Genomic DNA, 19,819 nt, shown 5'->3' with positions numbered 1-19,819 from the left:
GTTGCACAGTCGAGGGGTCTTAGAGCATATCCCACATCAGGTCTTACTACACGCACACCAACCACTGCAGCCCCGCCAATCAGTCATTCTGAGAGATGATGTTAAGCTGGGTAAGGGAAAGGGAACATTAATTCATGGATGGTCATAATGTGTATACCTAGACATGCAGCATCTAATGAGAATACGGTAACACTGTAATTGCTCTTGTAACATGTTGTTAGGATGTGGATAACAAACTATCTTTATTCCACTTCTATTTATGATATATACTGTTTATATACACTCCCGTTCAAAAGTCTGGGGTCACTTAGAAATGTCCTTGTTTTTGAAAGAAAAGCACGTTTTTTTGTCCATTAAAATAACATCAAATTGATCAGAAATACAGTGTAGACATTGTTAAGGTTGTAAATGACTATTGTAGCTGGAAACGGCTGATTTTGTATGGAATATCTACATAGGCATACAGGGGCCCATTATCAGCAACCATAGTGGTGCCCTAAAGTGGTGATAAGCTCAGTCATTCTGGATGTAGGCTACTTTTTAGTCTAAATTAAACTATAGTGCCTAGAAATACGATGACATTGCTAAAGTAGTCAAATATATATATATTTTTACCTTTATTTAACTAGGCAAGTCAGTTAAGAACAAATTCTTATTTTCAATGACGGCCTAGGAACACTGGGCTAACTGCCTGTTCAGGGGCAGAACGACATATTTGTACCTTGTCAGCTCAGGGGTTTGAACTTGCAACCTCCCATTACTAGCCCAATGCTCTAACCACTAGGCTACGTTGCCAGCATTGCCATGTTGTCAAATTTACTTCACAAAAAGTTTGTCAAAAATAGCTAGCAATTCTAACATTAGCTAGCTAAAATCTGGTGGCATCCCCTCAATCTTAGCTAGCTTTCTAATGTTTTACTCCATCTAAAGTCAATTTGGTGACATCAAAATGATGACAAAAGATTGTGTTTCCTTTTAAATGTCATTGTATTTCCATGCCACTGTAATGCACTTTTGATGACATCTTCATCAGCGCCCATTGACGATGCATTGCGTAGAATGCTCAGCCGGGCATCAGTTGAAAACAATAATTCAAAACAATATTGTGACGAAACATGCAACCCATGAATATGCGCACGCACGCACACCGCATGCACGCACGCACACACACTATCTCCACTACATTATTTTAGCTCATAGGTTTTCCTCTGTACTAATCCTAACCCTGTCAATCCCTGCATCAAAGTGTGTCATCAATGTTCATAAAGAGGTCGGCCATAACAAAGCCAGAAGGGAAGATGAATGCTTGGTTGGCACTGTGTGCACAATCACACAAACCACAGATGGAGCTCAGCTCTCAGCATGGGATGGTGAAGACTTGATGACCATTGATAAAGAGGTGTTCCTGTCAGGACACAGGCTTACTGCCAGTGCCTTACTGAATTGACATGGTACTATTCCATCAAAAGTATGGCTATTAGATATATGCTAGGTGTGTGTAATGGAAAACACATACAGTACATACTCACACACATGATAAAATGTGAAAAGCTTGACAGGCCACATAATTATTTTAACTAATTTCTCCACTACCGTACCTCCAGGTCCCATGTCTGGTATCACTGGGCAGACTGGGGCTGTGAAAAGGAGTGCTCAGGCAGTGAAGTCACTAGTATTGTTTGAGCAGGAACTAGAGCAATGTCTTATCTGGACAGACCTCTTTACAATGATTAATTATATCACATGTTCAACCAATGCCCTCACCTGCCCTCACCTTACCCAATTATTCATATGGTACATTCCCTTCAACCTACTGTACCATGCTGGAACATCTACCCTGTCTCCTCCATCTCTAGCTGTTGCATGACTGCAGGTGTCAGGGAGTAGGCCTATTTGGAGAAGTTGGGGAATGGAAACATATTTTGCTTTATTAAGGTTATTTCAAACTTTACATCATAATTCTACAAAATGATGACTTATGATTATGAATGGTTTTCTTTCATTTATTTGTAATTTATATTTTAATTTAATTCTGAAATAAAAAATAAACAACATGGTACTGCAGCGTACTTCATTTTCACTATTGTGAAATATCTCCATTAAGGTTAAGGCAAAATACACTACTTTACCAAGAGTATGTGGACAACTGCTCGTTGAACCTCTCATTCCAAAATCATAGGCATTACCCATTTTTGTCTGTTGGACTGCCAGATGGTGAAGCGTGATTCATCACTCCAGAGAACATGTTTCGACTGCTCCAGAATCGAATGGTGACGAGCTATACGCCACTCTAGCCGACGCTTGGCATTGAGCATGGTGATCTTAGCCTTGTGTGCAGCTGCTCGGCCACAGAAACCCATTTCATTAAGCTCCCGACGAACAGTTATTGTGCTGACGTTGCTTCAGAGGCAGTTTGGAACTCGGTAGTGAGTGTTGTAACCGAGGACAGATGATTTTTATGCGTTATGCGCTTCAGCACTCAGCGGTCCCGTTCTGGGAGCTTGTGTGGCCTACCACTTCGCAGCTGAGCCATTGTTCCTCTTAGACGGTTCCACTTACAGTTGAAAATATAGTAGAGAAGATTTTGATGAACTGACTTGTTGGGAAGACGGCATCCTATGACGGTGCCACGTTGAAAGTCACTGAGCTCTTCAGCAAGGCCATTTGACTGCCAGTGTTTGTTTATGGAGATTGCATGGCTGTTTGCTTGATTTTATACACCTGTCAGCAATGGTGTGGCTGAAATAGCCAAATCCACTCATTTGAAGGGATGTCCACATACCTATATGTATACTGTAGTTAGTTGAAATGTTACTGATCGTCTTTAGAGCATCTTCAGATGAATTATCCAAATAAAGTGTTACCCGTATTATTTGTCAGGGAACACTATTTGTAGATTGCTCAAGCTTTTCCTCTCCAACAGACTCAAGTTGTAGTTAAAAATAGATCAATTAGGTGCAGTGTAAGAATGACTGAATGCATCAATTCCACAATTCCACGTCTTTCTCTGTTGCTCGTTAAGAAAAACAAGATTTCAGTCTTGAGGGTGTGGTTCGATATGGCAGTTACTGATGTTTGTCTCCATGAGACACCATTGAAACAAAGTCAGTATAATTTCCTTAAGATAGTCTGAATGAATCTAAGATAAATGTAAGTAAATCTACAATTAATTTTGATGTTTTGCCAAGGAGGTTTTAGCTGCGCAATTTTGTCATTTGCGGCTTGCATGATCATGAGCAAAGTCATTGTAACCTATCATTTTGCTGGAGTTTCATATGATTATTTCTAACTATTTCTATGGCGAATTCGCAGCCACAATTTATGGACGATGCCAAAACTTTGGACATAAAAATAGATGGCGGAGTGGTTTCCATCTGTAGCAAAGTTTTCCCTAAATCCTAAGGATCGGACCTTTTTTTCAATTTTTGCCTAAAATGACTTACCCAAATCTAACTGCCTGTAGCTCAGGACCTGAAGCAAGGATATGCATATTATTGATACCATTTGAAAGGAAACACTTCGAAGTTTGTGGAAATGTGAAATCAATGTAGGAGAATATAACACATTAGATCTTGTCACGACTTCCACTGAAGTCGTCTCCTCTCCTTGTTCGGGCGGCGTTTGGCGGTCGAAGTCACCTTGTGTATATACAGTGCCTTGCGAAAGTATTTGGCCCCCTTGAACTTTGCGACCTTTTGCCACATTTCAGGCTTCAAACATAAAGATATAAAACTGTATTTTTTTGTGAAGAATCAACAACAAGTGGGACACAATCATGAAGTGGAACGACATTTATTGGATATTTCAAACTTTTTTAACAAATCAAAAACTGAAAAATTGGGCGTGCAAAATTATTCAGCCCCTTTACTTTCAGTGCAGCAAACTCTCTCCAGAAGTTCAGTGAGGATCTCTGAATGATCCAATGTTGACCTAAATGACTAATGATGATAAATACAATCCACCTGTGTGTAATCAAGTCTCCGTATAAATGCACCTGCACTGTGATAGTCTCAGAGGTCCGTTAAAAGCGCAGAGAGCATCATGAAGAACAAGGAACACACCAGGCAGGTCCGAGATACTGTTGTGAAGAAGTTTAAAGTCGGATTTGGATACAAAAAGATTTCCCAAGCTTTAAACATCCCAAGGAGCACTGTGCAAGCGATAATATTGAAATGGAAGGAGTATCAGACCACTGCAAATCTACCAAGACCTGGCCGTCCCTCTAAACTTTCAGCTCATACAAGGAGAAGACTGATCAGAGATGCAGCCAAGAGGCCCATGATCACTCTGGATGAACTGCAGAGATCTACAGCTGAGGTGGGAGACTCTGTCCATAGGACAACAATCAGTTGTATATTGCACAAATCTGGCCTTTATGGAAGAGTGGCAAGAAGAAAGCCATTTCTTAAAGATATCCATAAAAAGTGTTGTTTAAAGTTTGCCACAAGCCACCTGGGAGACACACCAAACATGTGGAAGAAGGTGCTCTGGTCAGATGAAACCAAAATTGAACTTTTTGGCAACAATGCAAAACGTTATGTTTGGCGTAAAAGCAACACAGCTGAACACACCATCCCCACTGTCAAACATGGTGGTGGCATCATCATGATTTGGGCCTGCTTTTCTTCAGCAGGGACAGGGAAGATGGTTAAAATTGATGGGAAGATGGATGGAGTCAAATACAGGACCATTCTGGAAGAAAACCTGATGGAGTCTGCAAAAGACCTGAGACTGGGACGGAGATTTGTCTTCCAACAAGACAATGATCCAAAACATAAAGCAAAATCTACAATGGAATGGTTCAAAAATAAACATATCCAGGTGTTAGAATGGCCAAGTCAAAGTCCAGACCTGAATCCAATCGAGAATCTGTGGAAAGAACTGAAAACTGCTGTTCACAAATGCGATCCATCCAACCTCACTGAGCTTGAGCTGTTTTGCAAGGAGGAATGGGAAAAAATGTCAGTCTCTCGATGTGCAAAACTGATAGAGACATACCCCAAGCGACTTACAGCTGTAATCGCAGCAAAAGGTGGCGCTACAAAGTATTAACTTAAGGGGGCTGAATAATTTTGCACGCCCAATTTTTCAGTTTTTGATTTGTTAAAAAAGTTTGAAATATCCAATAAATGTCGTTCCACTTCATGATTGTGTCCCACTTGTTGTTGATTCTTCACAGAAAAATACAGTTTTATATCTTTATGTTTGAAGCCTGAAATGTGGCAAAAGGTCGCAAAGTTCAAGGGGGCCGAATACTTTCGCAAGGCACTGTATATTCCTCTGTTCCCCCCCATGTCCTTGTGTGGAATTGTTTTGTGTTAGGTGTTTTATGTGATGCGCCAGGCTGGTTTTCCATGTTCCATGTTTATTTCACAAAGTATGTTTACTTGGTAACTACAGCTTTTGTGACTGTTTTCGCGCTTTGCACATTTACCATTTTTGTTGGAGGTTTTGACACAGTTGCGTCCGTCTGCTGTTTGCTCCTGCCTAAATAAAGTGTGCGTCTGTTGACAACTCTCTGCTCTCCTGCACCTGACTTCGCTATCAGTACGCACACCCGTGACAGATCTGGTAAAAATATTATAAAAATAAAAAAAACATGTTTTTTTTCTTTTTTCCCCCTCATCTTTGAAATGCAAGAGAAAGGCCAACATGTAATGTTCCAGGTTAGGAAAAATTTAGATTTTGGCCACACTTAATTTTTTTTAAAATCATTTGCATTTCTGTTCAAAATGTTGTATCAAGACTGCCCAAATGTGCATAATTGGTATATTAATACATTTTCAAGCTCATAACTGTGCACTCTCCTCAAACAATAGCATGGTATCATTTCACTGTAATAGCTACTGTAGATTGGACAGTGCAGTTAGATAATCTTAAAGCCCCCCCCCCCCCCTCAAAAAAAAGCCTTATGAGAGCTAACACTTTACTTTTACCCCCCTATTAGCACTGGCTTTGGTGATAGCTACTTTATTGAGGGAAAATGAACTTACAATGACAGACATATGTGGTTGTCCCACCTAGCTATCCTAAGATGAATGCACTAACTGTAAGTCGCTCTGGATAAGAGAGTCTGCTAAATGGCAAATGTAACATGTAAAACATCTAATGTTTATTAACTCCTCGTGGAAATTCCCACACCTAATTTGTGAATATGTATAAGTAGCCTTCGTCATTCTTCAGAGGCGGAACCTAAACATGCATATCCTCTCTAGGAAAGGAAATTACATTGAAATAGTGGTGGCAACTTCTTTTGGGGAGGTCCTTTAAGATTCACAGACTTACGCTTCCCCTGGCTTAGGCAATCCCCCGCCAAACACACACGCACTGCCAGACATTGATTGATTGATTGATTTGATATAGCTTGTGTCATTCATAGAATATTCCCTCGGTTTTCCTACCTTCAGTACCACTAATAGACAATGCTGGAAATACCAGTAAAAGCAAAGTGCCACAAAAAGTGCCACAAAACTCCTGGCCATACTGTATGTGATTGTATCTACCTCTCTTGATATAATCACTCCAGACAAAACTAGGGTTCACCTGTGTCTGTCTCATCACATTCCAGGACCATGTTTCATTGTACATTTTTCCGTTTGTTTGTGGGAATTCAAGTTCTCTAAGGGATTACAGTCAAACACAATGCTTCACCTAAGTGCACTTTCTTGGCAAACTCTGTACTTTCTTAAAACACAATGTTGATACAATTTATCAACAACTTGTTTTGTTTTTGTTTGTAGTTTATTTAGTATGTTGCCTTAAGGCAGTTTGACAACAGAGGAGAACACATTGCAACAACTTGGGCTTTGTTTTGTTGTCCTTCGACCCGTTTTTGTATTTTTTGTATTATGAGGTCGACATTCAGCTAAGTCTGAATATATGCTGTATAAAATAATATACATTTGTGTCAACATATAGTGTTCAGCTGTGTCCCCCTTGCAGCGCAAAGAATGTCTGGAATGGAATGTCACAATGCCTTACTTTCTGAAACCAAAGGACTCTGGAATATCATGGATTTACTTACTGTATGTGCATAGTTTTTTGAGTGTTGAACGCAACTGTCATTGTGCATTACATTCAGCCCACCTAATTCAATTTCAAGATTGCAATTTTCCTTTACCTGCCAATCCCCATATCTCCATTTTATCTTACTGTGGCCTCAGCTAAAGTAATGCGGAGACACCAATAGTGAACAAATGAGACCAGTCCTTCGTCTTTGATCCTCTGCTCAGTCAGAGATGGAGTAGAATACACTTGAAAAATAGAATACAGCAACACAACTTAAACACAAGCAGGTTCCTGAAGCTGTCACCCAGAAACAAAACTGGACGGACCATATGGATCTCATTGAGGGATTGGAAAACAGTGTTGAGATGATCGCATTATTGCACGTTGTAAATTAATTCCCAGCCCTCTCTCTCCAAAAACAACACACATCCACTTTGATTTCATTCACCAGATGACAGACACTCAAGGCCCCACTACAGCAACACAACCGGGAAGTGCTTTCATGGTTCCATGCTAAACTTTGGATTGAATAGCACAATGTTGTCAAATGTACAATGATACTGTCACTATGTTTACTAAACAGACACATACACAGACTTAGACTACAAAGACAATAAAGGAAAGGACTCTGAAAATACAAGTTGATACATTGATTTATATATTTACACATTACATGTACAGTATATATATATATAAAAAAAAGAGCAATGGATGTGTGCTGTTATGAACATAGTGTTCAAACCAGAAAAAATATTGTTTGTTTACTGAAAAAGCCCACATCCCTCTGTTTGCAGTGGCCAATGGAAGTACTCTCTTGTTCATGAAGAAGTTAATTTGTGAAATAGCCTACAGTTTATCTCTTGGGTAATGTATACCAGATTTGGTTTATTAGCAAGATGCACTAATTTCAAGTTCCGTCACAGTCTCGACCTCCCATTGATCTTGAGTTGATATTGTAGTGAGATATGGACAAATCCACTTTGGGCTGGGGTCCACTCCCTTGAGCATTTAAGATCGCCCTGATTACAGGTCCTCTCACATGTTTCAAACCAAAGAAACCAGGGCACAAATGCCGACCAAATCCCCACTACTTGGCAGCCATAATCCAACAGAAATGGCTTTCATACATCCTAATACATTCTTTCTCAAAGGATTACGGGTTGAGAATCACATATTTGATTGTGTTTGAAATAAATAAAAAATCTTCATTTTTTAAATCCCAATTTTGATAGCACATAGAGTGTTTTTGATTGGAAGTTGTTTTGTTGGTCAAAAAGGCTTGGTCACTATCTCTTAGGTATTTGATTCATGTAAAAAAGCTAAGGATGTAAAAGTTAATGGGGATAACTGTGAAATATGTTGAATATGAAAACTTGCACTGATACATCTGGAAATGTAATAAGTCAACTGAAGGTAAATCAGACCAGCGGGAGGCATGATCTAAATTAAACACTCAAATACAATAGTCACTAACTACAGTAGGCTACATTTCAGCAGTATTTAAACAAAATGTGTTCTATCTGTATGCCTACGCATCTGGTAAAATCAGTGATATATATTTCCCCAGCTCTCTTTGTGGTGAATCTTATAATTAGGAACATGTGTATCACTCCAATTTTGACATACAGTTCCCATTGATATCAATGTACGATTCACATGAAAATTCCAATGTACACACACGGTTTCTAAAGTTAGGCATCAGTCTCTATGTCTAGTTCACAGCATTGAAGGCTCCCCAACCCCCTGTCCCAAGGTGAGATATGAGGTTTCATTGGTGGCCAATAGAGATATAGTTTCCTTCCTGCCATGTGGGTGGACCTTCTCAATAGATTACAAATTATCTCTAACTGTAAATTGCCTGCCAGGACCTTGTGTTAATTGCCTGCCAGGACTTTGTTTGGCCGTTTTTATAGCATAATGAGGCCTCCTTGCCTTGCTCACCATCTCAGGTGATGGATGATAGGACGTTCTCTCAGGATCAAATTCCCATCACCAAACTGGAAAGAATTCAATACTTAACACTGAATGGCATTTGCATGTTATGAAATATTCATACTTTTTTTACATGATAATCATGGCAACACTTTTTTGTCTTGCTCAAAATTGATAGAATATTTAATCTTGCCTCAGGCCACAACGGCCACCCCTGCGGTGTCGATTTCAACCGTGACTCATACCTCACCCCGTGCACTTCAGCTACTTGAAGGGGGAAAAAAACCCAGAGGAAAAACTAACATTTTAGTTTGACCATTTTGTTGTTCATTTTGAATTTAGATTTGTCACAGCCTATCAAAAACGTTGCATTGAAATTGTAGCATTTTACTGTATATACAGCACCAGTCAAAGGTTTGGACACACCTACTCATTCAAGGATTTTTCTTTTTTTTTTTTTTACAATTCTCTACACTGCAGAATAATAGTGAAGACATCAAAACTATGAAATAACACATAGGAAATCATGGAGTAAACAAAAAAGTGTTAAACAAATCAAAATACATTTTATATTCTTCAAAGTAGCCAACGTTTGCCTTGATGACAGATTTGCACACTCTTGGCAGTCTCTCAACCAGCTTGATGAGGTAGTCGCCTGGAATGCATTTCAATTAACAGGTGTGCCTTGTTAAAAGTTAATTTGTGGAATTTCTTTCCTTCAGTTGTGTTGTGACAAGGTAGGAGTGGTATACAGAAGATAGCCCTATTTGGTAAAAATACCAAGTCCATAATATAGCAAGAACAGCTCAAGCGCTAAGATGAAACTAGCTCTCATAAGGACTGCCACAGGAAAGTAAGACCCATAGTTACCTGTGCTGGAGAGGATAAGTTCATTAGAGTTACCAGCCTCAGACATTGCATCCCAAAGACTGCGTGAATCAGGCCTTCATGGTCGAATTGCTGCAAATAAACCACTACTAAAAGACAATAAGAAAAGATTTGCCTGGGCCAAGAAACACAAGCAATGAACATTAGACCAGTGGAAATCTGTCCTTTGGTCTGGAGTCAAATTGGAGATTTTTGGTTCTAACTGCCAAGTCTTTGTGAGACGTGGTGTGGATGAACAGCAGATCTCTGAATTTGTATTTCACACTGTGAATCATGGAGGAGGAGGTGTGATGGTGTGTGGGTGCTTTGCTGGTGACACTGTCTGTGATGTATTTCTAATTCAAGGCACAGTTAACTAGCATGGCTACCACAGCATTCTGCATCGGCAAATGACAAAACACAACCCCAGGCTGTGTAAGGGCTATTTGACTAAGATGGAGAGTGATGGAGTGCTGCATCAGATGACCTGGCCTCCACAACCACCCAACTTCAACCCAATTGAGATGGTTTGGGATGAGTTGGACTGCAGTGTGAAGGAAAAGCAGCCAACAAGTGCTCAACATATGTGAGAACTCCTTCAAGACTGTTGGAAAAGCATTCCAGGGGAAGCTGGTTGAAAGAATGCCAAGAGTGTGCAAAGCTGTCATCAAGGGAAAGCATGGCTACTTTGACGAATCTATAGTGTATTTTGATTTGTTTAATACTTTGTTGGTTACTACATGATTCCACATGTGTTATTTCATAGTTTTGATGTCTTCACTTACTATTCCTCTATGTAGAAAATACTAAAAATAAAGAAAAACCCTTGAATGAGTAGGTGTGTCCAAACTTCTGACTGGTATTGTGTATTTTGTGGGCTTAAGTAGAGGCAAGTTCCCTTACAATACTTATTTACATACCTTACTGTGTTGCGTCGCCAAAATGACTCTGGCAGCTTTTGATTTATGATTCATTTACCTGTTCCTGGTTAAGTTTTTGTAAACTAAACTGTAGTTTAAATCTCCCCTAAAGATATCTGGTAAAGACCTTAACATTAAGGTATCTTGTTGGGTGACAGCATAATGGGATAGAAACATCTATCAGCTGTTCACCAAATATTTGCTTATTGCATTGGGGGGATAAAAATATGGCACACACATTGGATGGCTCTCTGCAATATAGTCTACTATAATCTGATGGATGTTTAGTGTGACACTTGCCTGAGGCAATGGTTAATGTGGAGGAGTGTATCAAAGAGCAGTGGCCTTGATAATTACAAAAGGACAAAGCCCCCATGGGCTTTTGCCACAGGTTCAAGATTCCTTGCCCGTGGTAATATTTCAAGTGGCATAATGACTATTATTATTATTTTTTGCTGCGGACAGATTATTACTTCCACATGTGGATCAGAAACTCTAGGTGCATTGACTTTGCATAGATTTTTTTCTGTCCAGGTTGAGTCATGTTTTCACTTTCTTAAGTGCCTAGTCACCGAAAAGAACCCTTTCATTTTATCTTGGCGAAATGTTCACGATGAGCTAAGGCACCCTGTCATAATGTCAGTGGTGGTCCTCCCTTATGAAGTGTTAAATAGTGTGTAACCTCCTTAGATCACCACCTTACATCACCACCTCTCCTCTGACTATATGTTTACCTTAGGGAGTTTATAGTTGATAATGACAATTCTACACATACCATAACAGGAGATTAGAATGTTGTCCTGGGAAGGGTGTTCAGTAGCCAATCTTACAGAGCAAAATGAACCACTTTTTTTGCCTTCTCAAGGGTGATCATTGTTCAATAAACTGTGATAAGCAGGGCAATGGCTGTGAAATGTGCAAATGTAGCCTGATAATTAAGTTTCTTACTCACCGCAATGTGGGTAACACAATATTAAACTCTGAGTCGAGGACAGAATTCCTTTGTCATATAACCAGAGACCATATAATTACACAATCTCCTGGGAGAAAGAGATGATTTCCTTTCTACTAGTTTACCTGCTGACTGACTTTTACACACTTGATCACTATTTAACAGTCAGCATGTCGGCAGTTTGAAAATGATGTTCAAGGCTTTACATCTACGTGGCAATCTATGAAAGGGTTCGCTGAGGTCAAGATGGGAGGAAAATAGAAATAGAAAACAGATTAATGCAGAATGATTATCTAATTCCACTGCACATCCTGCAACACATTACCTTCTGTCAAGTCATGTGATACAAATGGGTGCACTGCACATGATACAATAGATATTTGATTATAGTAGTTGGAGACTAAAGGGAGAGGTGGAGATCAGAGGCCCTCTTATTTCCTACATCAAATCATTGTTTCGCTGAAAGTGCGGTAAACAATCCGTTTCACTGTCTGAAAGCAAGCAATGGAATTTAACCATACAGATATGATTAATTTGAGTATTCACACCTACATTTGTCAGATACTGTATAATGCAAAGGCTACCTGGGACCACATCTTGCTGCTCATTGCTAATATTATGAAAATAAGCTACTTGATGGTAGATTTCCTGGTCCCGAATTGATCCCCTAGTTCTACTTACATTGCCACTGCATTCTTTGAATAATTGATAGTTTATTTGTGAACCTTGAATTTGGGTCAAAAGAAACCACAAGTATTTAGGTAATTTTCATGTAAAAGGACTCATGATTACCAACAAGTGAAGTTTATGGGAGCATATCAAATTGTGTGTCAATTTAACAGATTTCTGGTCAAACAGAAATGAGGATGGAGGATAATGGAAGTTCACAGAAGTAAAAAGTAAATGTAGATCTATCAATTCATTATGTGTTTACTGATATAGAAATTCTGCAATTGAAATGGCAACAATGGGAAATCATAATAGTCACAAACCACAGTTGGGTTCACAAGTTCGGACAGTACAGTACAGCACAGTAGAGCACAGTAGAGTACATAAAATAAAATAAAAAGAGAGTATAGTTCTGTACTGTACAATACAGTAGAGTAGAGCAGAGCAGAGTATAGATCTGTACAGTACAATACAGTAGAGCAGAGCAGAGAATAGTTCTGTACTGTACAATACAGTAGAGCAGAGCAGAGTATAGATCAGTACAGTACTATACAGTAGAGCAGAGCAGAGTATAGTTCTGTACAGTACAATACAGTAGAGCAGAGCAGAGAATAGTTCTGTACTGTACAATACAGTAGAGCAGAGCAGAGTATAGATCAGTACAGTACAATACATTAGAGCAGAGCAGAGTAAGTTCAGTACAATACATTACAGTAGAGCAGAGCAGTATACAGTTAGCTCCAAAATCATGGGACAGTGAATTATTTTGGTTTGTTTTAGCTCTGAACTCCAATGTTACAATGATTATGAGGTTAAAGTGCAGACTGTCAGCTTTATTTTGAGCATATTAAGGGTAATCCTGAATAAATCGTGAATAATGATGAGTGACACACACACACACACACACACACACACACACACACACACACACACACACACACACACACACACACACAAAAGATGTTAACCTCCCCTGTTATTTTAATAGTGAGAGGTTAGCATGTCTTGGGGGTACAATATTTGTGCGGCTGTGACTTTCTCACTTATCATTATTCAGGATTCATTCAGGATTCATATCCTTAATCATGGTAGCATCCACATAAATACAGAAGTGTTTAGAAACATATTTAATTCTTATTTAAAATAAAAGTGACTCCAAAATGACACCATACATTATTTACCATTCATTTCTATTGGGCACAAAATAATCTAAAATACAACCAAAACAAACATTTGTAGAGTCACAAGCTAGTAGACATTGCATGCTATGAATATGGGACCATATACTAAATCTTTTCGTACTTTAATACACATCAGTGAATTTGTCTCAATACTTTTGGTCCTCTAAAATGAGAGGACTGTGTAAAAAAAAAAAGTGCTGTAATTTCTAAACGGTTCACCCGATATCGATGAAAATACCCTCAAATTAAAGCTGACAGTCTGCACTATAACCCCATAGTCATTGTATAATTTCAAATCCAGTGCTGGAGTACAGAGCTAAAACAACAAAACAATTGTCACTGTTCCAATACTTTTGGAGCTCACTGTAGTTCAGTACAGTACTGTACAGTATACAGTATAGTAGAGTTGTGTTCAGTACAGTACACAGTAGAGCACACTAGAGTACACTATAATTTACTGTACTGTACTCTACTGTACTGAACTATACTCTGCTTTACTCTACTGTACCCTGCTGTACTGTACTGTACTGTACTGAACTCTACATTGCTATTCTGTACTGTACTCTACTCTACAGAGCACTACTGTGCTGTACATTGATGTTCAAACTTCTGAAACATAGACGTCTATGATTGGTCCAGATTTGGTCTCATTTGGGGAGGCAGGTAGCCTAGTGGTTTGCATATTAGGCCAGTAACCAAAAGGTTGCTAAATCAAATCCCCGAGCTGACAAGGTTAAAATCTGTTGTTCTGCCCCTGAACAAGGCAGTTTTCCCACTGTTCCTAGCCTGTCAATGTAAATCAGAATTTGTTCTTAACTGACTTGCCTAGTTAAATATGTTTTTTTTTTTTTAATAATAGCCAGTGTGTAGAATAATACCCAAATATGCAAAGGAGGATATTGCATATTTATACCTGTGTACCTATTTAGGATACATAACCATGAAGAGAAGGACATTCATATCCATAATTATGCATTTCTGTGTAGTACATGATGAAATTCTGTTACCAAAATTCCGTCACCGGGTGTAAATCCACTTCACTTACTGTAGTTCCATAACCGAAATACATTTTTTCAAAGTCAATGTGTCATGACATAGCTGACAACCCATTCTTTCTGCAGACATCGTTGAATCCTCATTCGGAGGAGATGTTTTTGGAAATTCATTTACCAAACTTTGCATCTGCAAGGTTCTTCCAGTAAATGTGTTTATGTAAAATTCAGTTTGTAGTTTGTTAAAAGTAGTCATTGTGCATAGGGTTGTATGGTTTGTTAAACTTTGAACCCAATGGTTTTTGTTTGGCATACATTTTAAATGAAAAATCTGCGCAATTCTGTTACCATGGAATTGCCCATTAGTAAATGTACTCCTAGAATAGCCTGATCCAGTTGGTTTTAGGGTTTTATAGTAGAGCAGCAGTTGGCTTCCTAACTGCCTTTGCGTGGAGACTGTAGCTTGACACCTCATTATGTCAGGATCTTGACAAAAGTTTAAAAAATAATGCTGTGACTGCAGAATAGAGAGAAGGGACTGGGTTCAGATATGCAGTTTTTCCTTTCCTCTAGAGCAAAGTAACAGGAAACCTTGACTCTGAGAAATATCAACTGCTCACTGCTCACGTGCATTTGATATAATCGTATCTGCAATATCATTCAGATATATCAAAACTGTATGTTGCAGAAGAAGAAAAAATGTCTCGTTTGGAGATAAACAATGGCATTAAGATTATCAACATCATCATTATTGTCCTTCCTTTGTTGATTTTCAAAGTACATTTTCCTCAAAAGGCACACTAACCACAACGTCCTTTGCCAAAAAAAACGGCCGTATTTAATCTGACCATTCAAAGCCAAGACACTCTTTAACACCCCCAGGGGAACATCGCGTGACGGCCATGTTTGTTGTTTTGAATTGATCACAAGGGTTGGCCACTGAAGTTGTAGTGTGAATTATAAGTGTTAATGTTAGAAGATTGCTGGGGTCATAATTACTTAATGAGTTCGCAAATGCCTCTGTTTGAATTTTGACATTTATAATGAGAATTATCTTCCCCTCTCTCATTTATAACACATAGTTATCTCAGGTTTCTCTCTTTGGCCATGTGTGGCAAGGGCTGTTTCCCCCAGGAGATTAGAACACTCTATTACTAGCAGCAGTGAGCTGTTTTATACTTTCATGGTGCTCAGTGTTGGCTCTGACCTACAGGGGCATGTGGTGTATAAGGCTTTAATATGTGTAAGGAATGTGTGTTCCTACTGTAGCTAGTGTGCACAACGGCACGCAAAAGCCATGAAATATTAAACACATGCATTACATAAAACCTATTTTATAAAGGCAATCTAATGCAAAAGTAGTGAAATGCCAATAGTTTCCAAGAAAGCTATGATAATTATTGTAATTGTTAACTATTTTCTCTATTCACCTTGAAACATAGAGTCATGTCTGGTACAGTATATGATGTCTATATTTTATGTTGCAGTGTTTCCTGCATTAGATATGGTTGAAGTTTGTAAAGGCATTGTTATTGTGTTCTTCAGAAATGAGGTATACCTGGCACATATCCATTTGGATAGAAACTTTGTCAACAACCAATAAAGGTACAGCATGTGTTGGAGGATGGGAGTGTGGGGGCCTTACTTTATTCTATCAGCATGTCAACTTTTGCCAATGTTAATGTATAGTAGTGTTGAGAAAAGCATTTCTCTGTTGGCTGCCAGCAGAGTCTTGACACCTGAGTCTGATAGATTATTAAAATGTCACACATACCCCAACATCAACAGAATGCAAATACAGGGGTTTCCATATCCAGAGAAAACAGTGGAGCATCACTCACATTCTGGCATTTCAATGTAAATGGCCTAGTCTCTACCTGACCAGTGACATTAATCAGATTGAAACAGAACAACAACATTGCCCTTTGGAATACTTTGTCTTGTACAACAACAAAAAGCAATACAATGCAAAAACAGGATGCAATAACATCCGAATAGGGCCTACACACTGTATAGTTGATAATGTTTATAATAAGCATATGACCAATAGTCTGATAAATAGATAGTTTGCAAAAACGACTCATTTTGAGGTTGAATATATGCCTATTTTCCTTTCCAGTCACATGAGTCTGTGACAGGAGCTACTTGAAATCATTGGTGTTGCCTCTGATTGAAATATGTATTATTAGTGCATGTAACAAGAGGTTGGATTGGAATAACTGCAATCTTATTTTTCTTTCTCTTGGAATGACAGAAGTCATTTTTGTATTTGTCAAGTGATTGACCACACAAGAGGGGTAATGCATGCAAGGCAAAAAATAATTTTTGTTTATATCCAGTCAGACTAGCTAAGAGAGACAGAGAACCATAAAGACTATTGTCAGCAATCATTTTCACAGCCTCTCTTTATTTTCGAGACACAGTCACCCTGAGAAACATATTTTATGACAACACACGTTTCATTACCGGTAGTAGAGAGACTTACACGTTGTGCATAGAGATGGGACCAATGTTCATTATCTTATTTTGGCTTAATGTCTTTGTCCTTAGTTGTAAAGCTTCAATGTGCCAATATGAGACTTATCAGACCTTTTAAATCACTGTTATGGGCTGCTCCTGAGACAGGTTGTCGAGTTATTGGTAATGCATTACCTTTGGCTGTAATTAGGTTTAGAGCAGCCCAGGTAATGTCCCCCTAAATCCCTGGATTCATTACCTCAATATGTTTTTGGGAAACTTTAGGAAATAGCCCAAATGTATAGTTCCTTAGCCAAAATGGAAATGCTTGTTCAGTACAAAGCCTTTACTGTGGTCAATCCAGAGAGATTTGGGGAAAATCTATCAAGGCACATAATCTGATACTTTTGGTTTATTTACTTTTACATTTTCATACCCTGATTTGAAAATAAATGTGCAATCAGACCAACTCCATCGTAAAAAAAAAAATGATGTTATAACTATGTAAATATGTGTTTCAGCAAAAGTGGGACAGAAACACTGATAAAGTAGGCTGCGCAATCTGCGATAATCAAGGGCAGTCAGCTGCACTACACATGTCCAATTTCCATGTGTCTACATAAATAAACATTAGACTGCACCAACTATTATAAACCCAACACATGAACAGGTTTTAAATGGAATGAAGCACATGTGTACGGCAGATAGGAAATCTTCCATAAAGCCAGAAATTCCTCTCTGAAATGACTTTTTGAGTGGTTTTCATTTCCAGAGTGAACAATTTCCTGTTCGGGAGGCCTCTGAACTCATTCATGGCTTAGCTTCCTAAAGAGCCCAAATCCGGATTCAGAGAACAGAATCGTCTTACAAATCAAACTGCTCTTATTCAAATGATGGCGATATTGTAACTTCTCAGCCGGAAAGGGATTCTTCTTACAAAAGCTTTGTTTGTGTCCACAACAGACAAAGAAAATTGTCTATAATAAATGCAGTACTCTATATATAGATGCTGTATACAGTATGTGTGTCTCTGGTACTTTACATACTGTCACACATGATTGGTTATTGTATATTTCATTGGTGAATAAACATGAGGAGATTAAAAAACATTTTGTGTTTTCAAGTGTGTGGCCAGAGAGACAGAATTGGTTACTTCACATGCAGTGTTATAAATTGAAGAATGTCCAAAGGGAGATGTTATGCTCAAATACTTAGTAAAATATTTCCATCAACAAATGTCTCGTCAGTGTGGACAGAAATTGATATATTGAAAGTTAAAATAAACAAAACTATTACAGTGATTCATTTCTCATAGATACATGGTATGTATTGTACCCCAAGAGAGCACTAAATTGTTGGGGTCTTACATTTCTCATTATCTACAAAAAATATGGAAAAAGATTTCAATCTTAACAATGACATTATTCATTCAAGACCAAGGTCTAATTTTCACGTTGTGGTGCTGAGTAGTGTATTTAACAAATAGATCTGCATGTTCCAACCTTCAAAATTACCCTGGAAATTAAAGTGATGCTCCAGAGCTTTTAGAACATTTCAACCAGTAGTTTTGAAAGTAGTGCTCACGAGCCAAAACGGGTTACAATAAATTGCGCACAATTTTTGCATCTTCAAAGTGGTAGGCATGTTGTGTAAATAAAATGATACAAACTCCCACAAAATCCATTTAAATGACAGGCTTAATGCAACAAAATAGGAAAAACGCCAAGGAGGATGAATACTTTTGCAAGGCACTGTACTGTATCCAGGTATATACAAAAAATGTATTATAAGTTTCCAATTCGTACAATATGTTACGAATTTGTAAGTGCTTAAGATCCCGTACTGCATCTTTAATAGGGTGGAACATAAATGTGTCGAGGAGGAGGCATACTCATCCAAAATAATGTTTAGCAGAGATGCCAGGCACCAGCATCATGAGAAGACAGGGAGCTGAGCTAAACACAGTTGGCAAAAAGCGGGCCTAAAGGAATAATACATGCCAACATTTGCATACTCAGCCACAAGAATGAACTTAGTGAGGGAGCTGTAGAGACCAAGGGAAACCAAGAGCAATTCAGATTCCTGTTTTCAAGTTGCTGCTCTTAATTGGAACCAGAAGCTCCTTTCGCCTGTTCTTGTCAGTGGACAGCCCTGTTGAATTCTGAGGCCCTGAGTCTTTTTGTCTGTGAAGGAATCACTCACTAAACACAGCCTAAAACCAATCCCCCAGGAACCCATGGTGTTATTCATAGAAGATCTGTTGAACTCTTTGTTGGGATGGAAGCACTGTAGGAACCCAGATTTTATTTTAAAGCCATATCATGTTCATAGATGGATCCCATTCAATGTGGTCTTCATGTCTCCCATAGCCCCATTTACAGTATACCTGGTTCTAACATGCATCCACTGTCTTGATCTTGTCCACATTCTGATTGTGCCCACATTTTAGGATAGGTGTAGACGATTAAAAGCTGTATTGTGATCTGATTGTAATCAGATCTTCTTGACCACCTCCGGAGGTAATCAGGGACCCATTGTATCTGGATATCAATCAAATGTAAACAGATCTGGATGGTCAAACCATCTACATCATCATTATACCGGTCTCGAAAAAATAATTGACGGGTAGCACCATTGACTTATCTATAATTGTCTTAAAATAAATACTTTCATATTATTTGATACCCCTGCTATAGGATTGTCGTGGCATAATCCCCTGATACATAAATAACATGAGAATATCCACTTCTGCTAAGCTTTCCAGTAAAACAATGAAAACAAGCAAGCATCCCAGAAAGTGGTCAAAATAGCCCACATTAACCTGTCTACGATATTGGTTCC

The sequence above is a fragment of the Oncorhynchus mykiss genome, chromosome 10, assembly GCF_013265735.2.
Source record: "Oncorhynchus mykiss isolate Arlee chromosome 10, USDA_OmykA_1.1, whole genome shotgun sequence".
Taxonomy (NCBI): domain Eukaryota; kingdom Metazoa; phylum Chordata; class Actinopteri; order Salmoniformes; family Salmonidae; genus Oncorhynchus; species Oncorhynchus mykiss.
This window is presented reverse-complemented; position numbering follows the sequence as displayed.